The sequence below is a fragment of the Crocuta crocuta genome, unplaced genomic scaffold (assembly GCF_008692635.1).
Source record: "Crocuta crocuta isolate KB4526 unplaced genomic scaffold, BGI_CrCroc_1.0 scaffold168, whole genome shotgun sequence".
Taxonomy (NCBI): Eukaryota; Metazoa; Chordata; class Mammalia; order Carnivora; family Hyaenidae; genus Crocuta; species Crocuta crocuta.
In genome coordinates, this window is record NW_027532591.1 from 1,670,876 (window position 1) to 1,685,656 (window position 14,781).

Consider the following 14,781-nt stretch of genomic DNA (forward strand, 5'->3'; position numbering starts at 1 on the left):
AACAGAATGGAAATCTTGAGGAAATATCCCTTAGGATGTTGGTCTCCAGTGGATGAGGAAGCTATTGCTCCAGGTGAAAAGTGGTAATGACTTGATGACCTGTGGATGCATAAGGACTGGCAGGGTGGAAGGTATGGCATTGAGCTGAGGTGGCAAAGCACTGACTAAAAAACAAAAACTGAGACATGACACAGCCTTGGGGAGGTCTGATACAGAAAAGGGTAATCTTCTATAATGGTGCCAGAAGAATTACTGAGGTCGTATGACAGCTGCCAAGACCCCAGAAGGACAGATTCAGCAACATGCACCAGGTTAGCAGGGTCCTAACAAGCATTAGGTCACAAATGTGGACTGACACAGGAGTCTGAGGGAAAGGCAAAGAACCAGCATCCTGGCTAGGAGGCCGAGTTATGTCAGGACTTAGTCATAATTCCAAGAAAAAAATCTGGGAATGAAGAAACTTTCTGCTAGTGTCTCTTATGACTATGTACAGATTAGGACTGAAACCCTTACATGGCTGGGACTAAATCTACAGGTAAGATAAGTTGTCAAACCACAGGAGTCTACTAACAACTGTCTATGTCTATCCTACTATGTCTACAATTACTTATCTTTGGTCTCCTTCCTTCTAGGAAATATTCTCTCCTCCACCACCAGTTATTCCCTCTCTCTGCCCCTATGATCCCTGTACTACCCTATGATAACATGCATCATACATCATTAATAGCTTAACATCATTTTTCCTTATCCCATTAGAGTGAGGTCATGTCTCTATTTGCACATCATGAAGCCCTAAGGTCTAAACCAAGTTTGGTACATGTAATCACTAAAGAAATTTATTGAATGAATGAGTCAGCGAATAAGTAAGTTAGTGAATGGGAGAGTATATAAGTCAGAGAGTAGCAAAAGATTAGGTTGAAAAGGAGATAGGGATCAGATCATATGCTTGGTGCCTTGTAAGCCATTTACGGAGGGAAGGCTGACCCTAAAATAAGTAAAGGGCCACTAATGGATTTTAAATACATTCTCAGTGACTCCCATACTCCAAGGCCATTGGCTTCTAAAGGGGCACTGGCTATGTTTCATTAGATCACTCCCTCATAAAGTAACTTGTTAAAATGTTGGCTCATAGGAATCAGCTCTGACATTTTGGTCTTCATCACATGAAAGACAATGTCTAAGTCAATTTCTCAATACTCATCTTCTGCCTGTGAACAGTACAGATTCCTTTCTATACACTGATCTTCATAGGTCAAAAATATGTAAAAGAGCTTTCATACTTCAGTAGACTTATTAATCTTAGAAGCTCTGATTTCATGTATTTCACAACCTCATTCTCTTCAGAGTTATTATGTTAATTAAAATAATAAAATGGATGCAATCTTCTGGTAATTGAAATGAGTAAATGAACTTTGTAAGTCCTCTTCCAGAAAGTTAAGAACCAGAAACATAGGGGGTGAGGGACGTTTTATTTTCTTCCAACAAGAAATACATAATTGTTCCTTAAAAGATTTTCTTTGTAATCTATCTGGGAGGTCTATAAACTCTTTATACTGATACAACTATATACTTTTATAAAAAGATAGAACTTTAAGGCTTATCTAGTCCAGTGTTTTTAAAACATTTGTTTTAGTTTCTTCAAAATTGCTTTTTAAAAAGAAAGCTAGCAGAAAAGCACAATATATAAAAACCAAGCAAACATAATCAGCATTCAGATGGCAAGAAATAAGGGAAAGGGGAGTTTCTATAAAAGTTCAAACTTTTCATTTTGTAATTGAAGCCTGGAGAGGTAAATGACTGTGCCAAAGACATACTGGAGGTTAGAGGCACAGCTGAGAACTACTCTTCTGATTATGTTTGTTTTGTTCATTTATCAAACAACTGTTTATCAGGCACAGTTCTTGAAACTTAGGATAAATTAGTATATAAAACAAAGTTCACATTTTTATGGGAGAAAATAAATAGACAAATACTGTCTGTGTGTATGTGTGTGTATGGCAATGATCAGTGAGTGCTATGAAGAAAAAAAAGAAAGGCAGCATAAAGGAATAGAAAGTGAAGTAGGAGGGTTACAAGTTTGTTCTATAGGGCTGTCAAGGAAGGCCTTTCTGATGAGTCAGTCCAGTGAATTTCTGGAGGAAAAGTACTGCAGGCAGAGAGAAAAGCAAGTGCCAGTAATGGCTCCTAGCTGGTCCTGCTCCTGCAGGTATTTACCCAAAAGATACAAATACCTACTAGGTATTTACCCAAAGGAAACCAAAATACTGATTCAAAGGGGCACATGCACTCCAATGTTTATAGCAGTGCTATCAACAACAGCCAAATTATGGAAAGATCCCAAATGTCCATCGACTGATGAACTGATAAAAAAGATGTGGGGTGTGTGTGTGTGTGTGTGTGTGTGTGTGTGTGTACAATGGAATATTACTTGGCAATCAAAAAGAATTAAATCTTGCCACTTGCAACAATGTGGATGGAACTAGAGTATATTATGCTAAGTGAAATAAGTCAGTCAGAGAAAGTCAAATATATGATTTCACTCATACATGAAATTTAAGAAACTAAACAGATGAGCAAAAGGGAAGGGAAGGAAAAGCAAGATAAAAAGAGAGAGGGAGGGAAACCATCAGAGACTCTTAACTACAGAGGACAAACTAAGAGGTTTCTAAAGGGGAGGTGGGTAGAGTGATGGGCTAAATGGGTGCTGGGCATTAAGGACAGCACTTGTTGGGATGAGCACTGGGTGTTATATGTAAGTGATAAATCACTGGGTTCTGCTTTTGAAACCAATACTACACTTATGTTAACTACCTTGAAATTAAATAAATTAAAAAAAAACTAACTAAAATTTAAAAAAAGAACATACACATAAAGCTCCTGACATACACTGGTGGTCCATTGTTGGGATCTATCAAAACAACTTACTTAACTTCCTTTGAATAAGACATTCTTGTCAGAATTGGCATTAAGAAATTTTGGCAGCTCAGCATCTATTTCCTTGTCTTCTAAAATTTTTAAAAAATATTTATTTATTTATTCATTTATTTATTTAGAGAGCTTACACAAGTAGGGGAGAGGCAGAGAGAGAGAGAGAGAGGGAATCCCCTGTCAACGCAGAGATCCACTTGGGGATAGATCTCATGACCTGTGAGATTATGACCTGAGCCAATGTCAAGAGTCTGACATCAAATGACTGAGCCACCCAGGTGCCCCCATTTAAAAATACATATTTTTTTATTTTTTAAAAATTTTCAATGTTTATTTATTTCTAAGAGAGAGAGAGAGAAACACAGACAGTCAGAGTGTAAGTGGGGGAGGGGTAGAGAGAGGAGACACAGAATCTGGAGCAGACTCCAGGCTCTGATCTGTCAGCACAGAACCTGAATTGGGTCTCAAAACCATGAGCTGTGAGATCATGGCCTAAGCCAAAGTCAGATGCTTAACCGACTGAGCCACCCAGGTGCCCCTAAAATTTTTTTTAAATGTTTATTTTTGAGAGAGACAGAGAAAGAGACTGGGGGCAGAGGTGGGGCAGAGATAGAGGGAGACAGAGAATCCAAAGCAGGCTCCTTCGCTGTCAGTGCAAAGCCCAACATGAGGCTCAAACTCACGAAGTGTGAGATCATGACCTGATTCAAAGTCTGATCATCAACCAACTGAGCCACCTAGGCGCCTCCCCATTTCCTTGTCTTAACAACAAATTATTTCATATACTTATATGACTCCTTCCTCATTGGGTATAGTTTGTTGGAGTAAAAGGAAAGGCCTTACTGTCCCATAACCAAAGCACATGACCTTATCTGGGCTAATCAAATATGACCTCCATAGAATCTGTATTTTGAATAGAAAAAACATAATAAAAGGTTTGTTCCTTCAATTCCTTACCAGACTGCCCCACTCCAAGGCTGCTTTTGTGGCTTCCTTCCCTTTCCTTTCCTTCTCTTTCCCTCTTGCTTACTCTAAGTCCATGTCTCTTTCCACCTCGCATTGATTCTGTGAGTCCCCAATATCCTGCAAATGCATTTCCTTTTGTCTGAGTTAAACGGAATAGATTTCTATTCTTAGTAACTAAAAAAAACAAAAACAAAAACAAAAAAACTGTACCTTATACATTTATACATAACCAATTTAACTTGAGACAATGAAAACAGCACCAACATAAGCCATATTTGCCTTCCAGATAATTAGAATTATGTTGTTGAACAATAGTGTTGATAAAGAAATTTTGAATTACGTAAATGGTCTTTTCCAACTCATTTGCCTCTCTGAAAAGCAGTTTCTCCAACTAAAAAACAAGAAGACTAAATTAAAAACAAAACAAAACAAGATGAAACTAACCCTCTAAGGGTCTTTACAGAATTGACATTCTAGGATTCCAAAGACTATTAGGTTATGATTCCAAGGATTTCATTATAATGTTATTAGTTTTATAAGATATCTTCAAAGCTTTAAACAAAGACCAGTAGAAAAAAACATTCAGATCATATAATAGTCTCAAATCACACTACATAAACTGTTGCCTATTTCAACTCCATGGAAGGGTAGCTCAGACATTCAAATGCTTATTGGGTTGATGAAAAAAATAAGAATGTAGTAAGGGAGATTTAGTGTGTCCACTGAAAAATGTCATTTAAGATCACATAGCTGGTTAATGGTAGTTAGTCAGGCTTCAATTCCGTAGGCTAACACTTAAGCATAATATTACCCTACTGAGTAGGAGAGCTAGGTAGCGTGTTCAGGGAAGGACTCCTCAAAAGAGTGGCTTCAGGCTGAATTTTGACAGTGGGATAGAATGAAGTTTCATTCAAATAGGAGGAAGTATTTCTTAGACAGAGGGAGTGTATATGCAAAGGACGAGAGATGAGAAAGCAGATGTGTTCAAAGGAACTGGACCATGTAGCTGATGCATACGTTTTATATTGGAATCACTGGGGAAGTGTCTGAAGAGAAGCATGAATCCAGCTGTAGGGAATGGGATGGAGTTTAAATGTCAAACTAAGGGATATCATCAATTAAATGTATCATGCATATGTTCTACCTTCTCCAAGTAATCTTTCCTGCTTTGCATATGTATCTTCTGCCTTGCTTATGATGGCACCAAAGGATAGACAAGATCCAGATAATGTTATCAGAGTTCACATAATAGACTTTGAAGAAGTGTTGGCTAAAATGGAATTAATGGGTAGGTTCCTGTTCTGGGCAGGACTATCAAACAGCAGCCAGATTTCTGTCAAAAGCTTTCACAGCTAGACTAATCCTTTTTGAGAGAGTTCTAGGGGTGTCCTGAGCTAGGTCTGGAATTGGGGGAATGCATGGGCAAGTGGTGGTTAAGTGTGGAAAGAGGAGGGCTGTGACAGTACAGTAGTTAAAAAATCTAGGCCTTTCTCCCCGAGCTGGTCTTCCACTGTGAAGCATAAAACTGAGAAAGTGTTCTGCAAGCTGACAAGTTATTTCAAAAAGGGGGGTGGGGAGGAGAAGAAAGAAAAAAATAAATCCCATGAATTGAAGACAAAGGTGATGGGATCAAGAGGCAAATGTAAGGAGAAAGGTCTTAAAAGAAGATTTATTAGAGAGCATGGCTTGCATCAGTCCTAGGGGCAGGAATAAGTTGGAAAATAAATTTAGCAATGTTTCCTGTCCTTTGGGGCTGAGACCTTACAGCATGTCATATTTCTCAAAAATGAGTCCCAGTCCACCCCAGGTCTCTCAGCTTACCCAAGATGGATTCCTAGCACTGTGAATGCATATTTATAGGAATGAGGGTTAATAGGAATGGCAATGTTTATCTTTCTGGCTTAGTTTTGGTCAGAAATTGCATCTCTGTTTACTTAAAAGTCAGCTGGAATGTAGCTATAGTGTCCATGTCACTGGAAGCAGCAACACCTTAGCTGATCAAAAGTGCTTTAGAACACTGAACAGCCCACATATGCAGCTGCACCTGCCTCTGAAGTTAATATACCCCACCAGGATATCTCCAATTTCAAAATTTAGTTAATTCTCAGTTTTCTAACTCAGTCAAAGTAGATCTGTAAAGATAATGCAAAATTCAAGCATATGTTCAGTACCTTCTCCATGTAAGCATTTTTTAAGTACTAGATATTTAAAGATAAATAAGACACCATCCTGTCCCCTTACACCAAGAAATTCAGTTTTTCAAGAGACACAGGCATCATGACCATGATAAGAAGTGTCCTGAGTGCTGTGATAGAGGTGTGTGCACACGTAATGAGAGCACAGAGACATTATGTGTAACGTAGGGGGTTCATCCAGATTCTTGAGCTGAATCTTGGTGGATGGATGGTTAGGAGATAAAGGGATGATAAAGGAATTTCTAAGCAAAGAGAAAAGCATGGGAAGATGGGAGTCAGATTTTGCATATCATTTAAAGGAACAGATTTTTAAAGCAATAATCAGTGTTTTTTTACACATCTGCTTAAAAACTCCTAAGCCTTTCCACTGCACAAAAAAGTTGGGGAGCCAAACTCATCACCCTGATGTTACTTCCACCTGCTTCATCTTTCACTGCTTTCTTTCCTTCTCTGCTCGAGCCCCTCAGTCCTTCTTTCTGTTTTTCAAAGACATCAATCAAGCTCAGCTCTGTCCCAGAACCTTTTCATTTTCTCTTCTCTTTCTCTCTAATGCTCTTCCCTCAACTCCTTCTCATCTTTCATATCTCATCCCAATGTCACCCTGACAAGTTTTTCCCAACCACTTAATTAATTAATTTATTTTTCTTAAATAGTTTATTGTCAAGTTGGTTTCCATATAACATCCAGTGCTCACCCCAACAAGTGCCCTCTTCCATGCCCATCACCTCCTTGCCCTCTCCTCCACCCCCATCAACCCTCAGTTTGTTCTCAGCATTCAAGAGTCTCTCATGGTTTGCCTCCCTCCCTCTCCCCAACTATTTTCCCCCTTCTTCTGCCCCATGGTCCTCCGTTAAGTTCCTCCTAATTCACTTATACATGCAAACATATGGTATCTGTCCTTCTTTGCCTGACTTATTTCGCTCAGCATAACACCCTCAAGGTCCATCCATGTTGCTACACATGGCCAGATTTCATTCTTTCTCATTGCCTTGTAGTATTCCATTGCATAGATAAGCCACATCTTCCTGGTCCATTCGTCAGTTGATGGACACTTAGGCTCTTTCCATGTTTTGGCTATTGTTGACAGTGCTGCTATGAACATTGGGGTACATGTGGAGTACTTAAATTAGACTAATGCAGTTACTCTCTCTCATCCCCCTGTTTTCTTCATAATAAAAAAAATCTGAAATTTTGTTTCCTGCCACTAGAGTGTAAGTTCCTTGCTTATAGACACTCTGTGTCTACATCTATATCTTCAGTGTCCTGAAGTTCCTGGCACAGTAACTGAATAGATTAATTCAATGGTGATAAGAACCGTGCGTTCGTATGCAGGGCATCCAATGAAGGCAGGTAATAGATATAAAGGTAGGTGAGATTGGCAGTGGTCATTATAGTAATAATATTCACCAATTAGTGGGCATTTTCTGTGTGCTGGGTTCATGCTAAGCCAATTATCTTATTTAACCCCCATAGTAATTTTGGGATATAAGAACTATCTGCCTCATCATTTAATGATAAAATTTTTAAGACAGAGAGGAATTTAGTAATATGTCATATTGCTCATGAATATTAGAACTAGAATTTGAACCCAGTCTACTTCCCAAATCCACAATTTAACAATTCAGTGAAGAGGGGTGATTAGACTGTAATCTCTCTCAAGCTACCTCAGAACCTTTCCATCTAAGGGACCTTCTACAAATGCATGCTTGTAAAGGAGTGTATCATTCTGGAGGGACGTTTTTGAGTGCAAATTGTAGAGGTGACAAGTCAAACCTAGAGTAGACCCCAAATCTTGCTGTCAGATAGCCAGAAATTCTCTTTATGCTTAAAGTCCACATATACTGACCTTGGACAAAACCCTGGGAAAATATATCCACTTTTACATTTAAAATCCAGAAAAATTGAAGACCTATTTGTTTTAGAACAAACACTTAGATAGGAAGGGACCAATTCAGCTAATTTCCCGGACCTTTGACCTCATGATGGCCAAAAATGGTATTGTGTGTGTGTGTGTGCATGTGTGTGTATGTGTGTAGTTCTATGTCCAAAATAAATTTGAGGTGAATTATAGAAAAGTATATAAATAGAAACATAAATAATAAACAAAAGAGAAGATAAAATATAGGCAGGAAAATAAAAGCTTGAAGTAATAATATTACAAACAGATGCATACCATAAGGTCTTATGTACTTGTTAAAAGTAGGCTTTAACTTTGAGCTTCCTAGTAGCCAAAGCAAAAAAGAACTATAACCAGTCATATAATTCTTAGAGTTTATTAAACAAACAAACAAACAAACAAACAATCCAGTTGCCTGGGGAAAAAATAAGCCAGTTACAATTTTTCCTGGTTATGAAACCTGACAAATTTTTTTCATGCCTCCCTTCATGTGGCATGCGTCTGTTTTATTACCACATTTAGTGTAAATTCATTAAGAACGTTCATGAGATTATTTTATGGGGTCCTTTAATGCAGGCCAATGACAATACATCAAAGGAGAGTTCTACAAAGGTAACTCTATAAAGTACAAAGATAATGCAGTCCAGTTATGCAACTCTCAGATTATCTAGCATTGTTTAAAGACGGGGGACTAATGAACTGTGCATCTTCAAGCAGTCTTCAATTAATGCTATTATTGCAACTAGATTTTTATTTAAAATAAAATAGCACAGAATTTGAGGTTCCACTTTGTGTCAAATTCCTGGAATATAAGTAGTTCACTCTGGTAGTTAAAAGCATAATCTTACATTGTTATAGTGAGCTAAGTGGAGGATAAATCTGATATGTTCTTTTGCAAATTAACAAACCATAAAACTGTGTACTACATAGATGGTCAAAAAATAACATGTGGCTAGGGTCAGCATTATCAATGGAAAAATACATCATATCTCATCTAATGCACTGACAACTGGAATAAAACTGTGGAATTTTCAGCTCTCAATTTTAAATAAGATGATACATTTTCTCTTTTAAATACAATAAAATTTTCATTGGAATTGTTGGCCACTGAATTGAGCTGGCCAAGAGCTTCCTTACACATCAAAGAGACAAAATCTTGGGAATAACTATACATTCACTAGGGAGTACATTCGACCTAACTCTAAAATGCCACTTTGAGAAAAGGGAGTCTGGAAAAGTTCCCTGCTCAGTGATTGTGTTTTAATAAATAAAAAGACAGCTGCGATGAGAAAAAGCAGCATATGGGATAAAAACTCTACAAGTAAAATGTCTGCAGAACGTTGCAGTAATCCCCGTTCCCTGTGGCATGTGCTTCCTAGAGAATGATGGGACGTTTGTCAACACACGTAGAGCAAACGGTAGGAAAAGATTCCCATATATAATTCATCTTTCTATCAAGTTAAATACACAAATACCTCAGTTGTGGGTTGGCAGAGACTAAATATTTAAAAGCTTTCCACAGTGGTTCAGGTCTCATTGTTGCTATTCCAGACAACAACAGGAAACAAGCATTTCTCTCATTCAGGGTCACTGACAGACACCTCTTTTCTCTTGGTCAATAAGCACCATTATCTTACACTGGCTGTTTGTGCTCTCCTTGGTCAGAGAGGAGCCTGAAATTAAGTCCTCCATTAGAAACAACCTCAGGCTGCACGTAGTCCCAGTTCCAGGAAAAGACTCAGCTGAAGCCACCCTCGACCGCCCTCGGATATGCCAATCAAAAGAAATGTGTAACATTCTTGTAGTCTTGGAGACAAGTCAGGGCTGGGAACTGCAGGTAGCTACTTTGTACATACTTGCCAGTCAATCACCGCTTGCATAAGCCCCAGGTAGATTCTCTGAGCCCACGTCATAATTGGTCATTTCAAAAGACTCTCAAAGGTCATGATTGGGTCCCGCCAAACGTAACAGCCCGCCCATGGACGCCACACAGATACTGAATGGTCAACACTGTTACTATGCTGTTACTATGGGTATTGTACAATTATGATTGGTGCTTATGTAATGATGCAAAACGTACAATGTGTGTACGGTAACACCCCCGCCCTTCCCCCATAAAAACCCTGCTTGCCACTGTTCCGGGCTTCACTTTGCTGCCGCTGTGAGGGTAGACAGGTGAGCCCCTGTTGGAGCTTGTAATAAAGACCCTTTTGTACTTGCTCCTTGGAGGTCTCTGGGGACTCACGATTCGGGCATAACATCAGAAACAACTATAGAGAGGCTTCAATCTGGAGAGAATACACCCAATTATACTCATAGGTGTGCCTGATTTTTATTTATTTATTTATTTTATTTATTATTTTTTTAATTCTCATTAATTTTATGCCAAAATTATTTTTAAGCAGGTGAATGGTGCAATAGCCTAGGACTTTTGCCTTTTATCTACAAATCTCTATGACTAATCCCTTCTCCCCTTTCCACTTTATTCTGTATATAGTCAATGAGTTTCTCTCTTTAGATCTCTTAGGGCTCTTGAATAGATCTTCTTCCTTTTTATTTTTTTTCCTTTTTTTTCCTTCTTTCATAGTTTATTATCAAGTTGGATTCCATATAACACACAGTGCTCATTCCAACAAGTGCTCTCCTCCATGCCCATCACTCCCCCTTTGTTCCCCTCCCATCAGCCCTCAGTTTGTATAGGATTCCACTCTTCTCTGTTCCTTAAAGAGATTTTTACCATAACATCTACATCACTTCAATGAACACACATGTGTGTGTGTGTGTGTGTGTGTATGTCTTTTTCTTAGAAAATACTTGAGGGGCGCCTGGGTGGCTCAGTCAGTTAAGCCTCTGACTTTGGCTCAGGTCATGATCACCCGGTTCATGATCAAGATTGAAGAAAGTACTTGAGAATAGTAGTTGTTAGTAGTAGTTATTTGTTTTGGTATACTTAGCACCTCTCACATAGGGGATACTTAAAATTTGACTACAAATGAATGAATGATTACAAAAAGATTTTCCCCTCCATAAAAATACTTGATTTTTGAGTGCTTAGCACCATCACTATCACCTCACTAACCCTGGTGTTCTATGCTTCTCAACAGATCTGATATAAATAATCAAAGGTACATCAAGAATACTTCAAACAATATATTCTGTGTTAAGATTTTTACATATAATTTCTCAGTTGAAATCTAATTCTATTTATAGAACTACTTCACATGAACAGTTTTTTGAATCAGGGTCCTATATAAATAAACCCTGAGACATCTTTTCAGCTACTGTGTTGAGCCTTCCTTGTAGATTTGAAAAACAAGAGTGAAAATTAGCCAAGCACGTGGATGATAGCTTCTTACTAAGTCATTATTTAAAAATCATTCATTCGGTGGTGCCTGGGTGGTGCAGTCCATGCACTTGGGCATCTGACCGTTGGTCTCAGGTCTGGTCATGATCTCACAGTTCATGATTTCCAGCCCTGCATCGGACTCTGCCCTGATGGTTCCGAGCTTGCTTGGGATTCTGTGTCTCCTCTCTTTCCCTCCCCAACTTGTGCACGCGCTCTCATGCTCTCTCTCTCTCTCTCAAAATAAATAAACTTAAAAAAATTAAAAATCATTCATTCTTTGAGTAGCCACTGTCTTTCCAGGGCAAGTTCATTCTTTAAAAGGAAGACTTTAAGACCTTAAGATACAATCTATGTAAATAAAAGTTAACTATAAATAATGTCAGCTGCCCTTTGCATCATATGATATCTTGTTAAGTAAGAGCTGAAAAAACAATCATTTTGCTTCCAAATTCACTCATTCCCAAAGGTGATTCAGATGAGGAAGAAAGGGGGGGCGGTGGTGGGAACAGTGAGTTCCTAACACTGATAAATATGATCATTTTAATATTAGCAATTAACATTTATTAAGGGCTTATGTAACAAGACTGTTATATTCCATTATTATTATATATCCCTTTTAAGAATGAGAAAATAGCTTTGAAGAATTAAGTAATTCACATAGCTGACAAGTGGTGCAACTAGAATCAGAATCCTGATGTGTCTAACTCTAAGCCTGAACATAAAACCTAGATCCAAATAGTCCTGTCTCACCAGGGCCTCACAGAATAGTGGGGCAGAGAAACAGGTTCTGCGAGCTCCTTGAAGGCCAGAATGCATGCTGTCCCTGTTCTATACTCTGATCTATTCCTGGGGCTTTAAAGTCTAGTTAGATACTCTTCAATTTATATTTCATGCTCTACTTTCCTCCTGAGCTTTACATGAATTTAATTGCCTATAGATATCTTTGGTTGGATGTCTAGTGGATGTCTCAAACCTAACATGTCTGAAATAGAATTCTTGATTTTCTTTCTTCAACTGCACTAACTGGTCATTGAGGCCAAAAACCTAGCAGTCATGGATCCTCTCTCTAGCACCTCACATTAAATCCATAAGCACATTCATTTGACACTACCTGAGACATACTTCCTGAAACCAATCACTTTTTAGCACTTCACCTCTAGGACCCAAGCCCTACCAGCTCTCCCTGGACCACTCCAGTTACCTCCTTATTAGTATCCCTTAAAGCACCATTTACTTTCTTCTGGGCCATTAGCAGCTTCCCTGGCCTGAGGCCCCCCTCTCATCTTTCTCCTGGTAGACTACAGCAACCTTTGATGACTTGCTGTTTTCACTCTTGCTCTCTACCCTTCCCTGGCCCCTTTAGTCTACTCTCTAGTGGCACCCAAGTGATATTTTAAGCATAAATTAGATTCACATCACTTCCTTGTTGAAAGCCATCTAGTGGCTTCCCATTAAAAATTTAGGGCAAAACTTGAAGTCCTTACCACAGCCTACAAATTTCTACATCTGATCCAATTGCTGGCTATTTCTCAGATCTCATTCTGACTACTTGCTCAGGTCTGTTTAGTTACACTGGTCTTTTTAGTTGTTTTCATTCCTGGACCTTACTCCATACTGTTTCTTTTGCCTGGAATGTTTTCCTCTAGAGCTTCATATACCTCACTCCCTTATTTTATTCAGATTTTTGCTAAATGCCCCACATTATTTAAAATATTCCTCCTTGGCAAACCATGAGAGACTCTTGAATGTTGAGAACAAACTGAGGACTGATGGGTATGGGGGAGAGAGGAAGGGGAGTGATAGGCATGGAGGAGGGCACTTGCGGGGATGAGCACTGGGTGTTATATGGACACCAACTCGACAAACTATTAAAAAATAAATAAAATATTCCTCCATCTACAACTCCCTATTTCTTCTTCCTGACTTACTTTTCTTTCTGCCACTGATCAGTACCTGAAAGTATACCAAATATGTTTTTTTCAAAGCATTGTTTTTTTTAAAATTTATTTATTTATTTTGAGAGACACGGAGAGAGAGAGACAGAGAGAGAGAGAGAGAACAGGGGAGGGAGAGGGAGAGAGGGAGAGAGGGAGAGAGGGAGAGAGGGAGAGAGAGAGAGAGAGAGAGAGAGAGAGAGAGAGAGAGAGAGAGAGAGAGAGAGGAGAATCCCAAACAGGTCCTGCACTGTCAGTCCAAANGAGGAAGAGAGAAAGAGAGAGAGAGAGAGAGAGAGAGAGAGAGAGAGAGAGGAGAATCCCAAACAGGTCCTGCACTGTCAGTCCAAAGTCCAATGTGGGACTTGAATTCATGAACTGTGAGATCATGACCTGAGCCAAAATCAAGAGTTGGATGCTTAATCAACCAAGCCATCCAGGCACCTTCTATCCTATTTGTTTTGTTGTGTGTCTTGTCCCCCTAATATGAAAGTTTCATCAGGGAAAAGACTTCATTTTGTTCATGATGTCTCCCCAGGTTTTAGGGCAGAGTCTAGCACACAGTAAGTAATCAATAAATATCTATTGACTAGATATTATGTGCCAGGTCTTTGCTGGACCCTAGATAAACAGGGTCCTGTTTCTGACACATAATTTGTGCAAAAATATTTGTGAAATAAAAATGTGTATTAATACCAAGGGTGGTATTGTAGATGAGTGAGATGTTTGGAGCCAGCCAGACTCAAGGATGCAAGGCAACTCCCCCCCCCCAACTTTATTGAGGTATAAGTGACAAATAAATTTTTAATATATTTAAAGTATACAATGTAATTATTTGATACATGTATCTATTGTGAAAGGATTTCCAACAAGTTAATTGACACACCTAAACATCACACATTTACTTCTTTATTTGATGAGAACACTTAACTTCCATACTGTCTTAGCAAATGCCAATTATACAGCACAGTATTATCAACTATAGTCACCACATGATATATTTAATCCTCAGATCTTATTCTTCTTACTACTCAAAGTTTGTACCCTCTTACCAACCTCTCCTTTGCAACCACTTTTATAGTTCCTGTTTTTATGAGTTCATTTTATTTTTAAGATTCCACATATAAGTGATACCATGCAATATTTGTCTTTCTCAGTCTGGCTTATTTCACTTAGCAAGGCCACTCTTAAAGTTCTCTTCAAGGGATGTGTAGACAGTCCAGGTGAGAATGGGTGAGTAGGCACAGAAACAGCCTCACTTTGAAAACTTACCCCTTGCAATGTGACTACTTTATTATAGAATCCTACCCAGGTAACTGATCTCTTCTTTAAAAATGGTGGAGTTGGGTTTTGCATTATAGAGAAAGGTTTGAAATTTTCATTGATCTAGATTGGCTTTTGGTTTAGTTTCCAGAATTAGCATTTTTGCCAAGTAGCTCCCAGCCTGGGTTTAAATGTCTCTGGTGCCTAAAAACTCACTGTCACATTTACCAAAACTTTGCCCGCTCTATCAAT

At 38.7% G+C, this 14,781-nt stretch overlaps 1 protein-coding gene across 12 annotated transcripts in view; it reads right to left on the reverse strand.

The window, feature by feature from the left end:
- Positions 1–14,781, reverse strand: part of AGBL4 (AGBL carboxypeptidase 4) — a 1,406,556-nt gene that overhangs the window by 532,366 nt on the left and 859,409 nt on the right. Inside the window, exon 1 of one of the 12 annotated variants that reach the window (XM_077779721.1) lies at positions 9,843–9,899. The exons of the other annotated variants lie outside the window; for them this stretch is intronic. The gene's annotated coding sequence lies outside the window, so the exon portion shown is untranslated. Of the gene's footprint in view, positions 1–9,842; positions 9,900–14,781 lie in introns of those variants that run through there. 12 annotated transcript variants of the gene reach the window in all.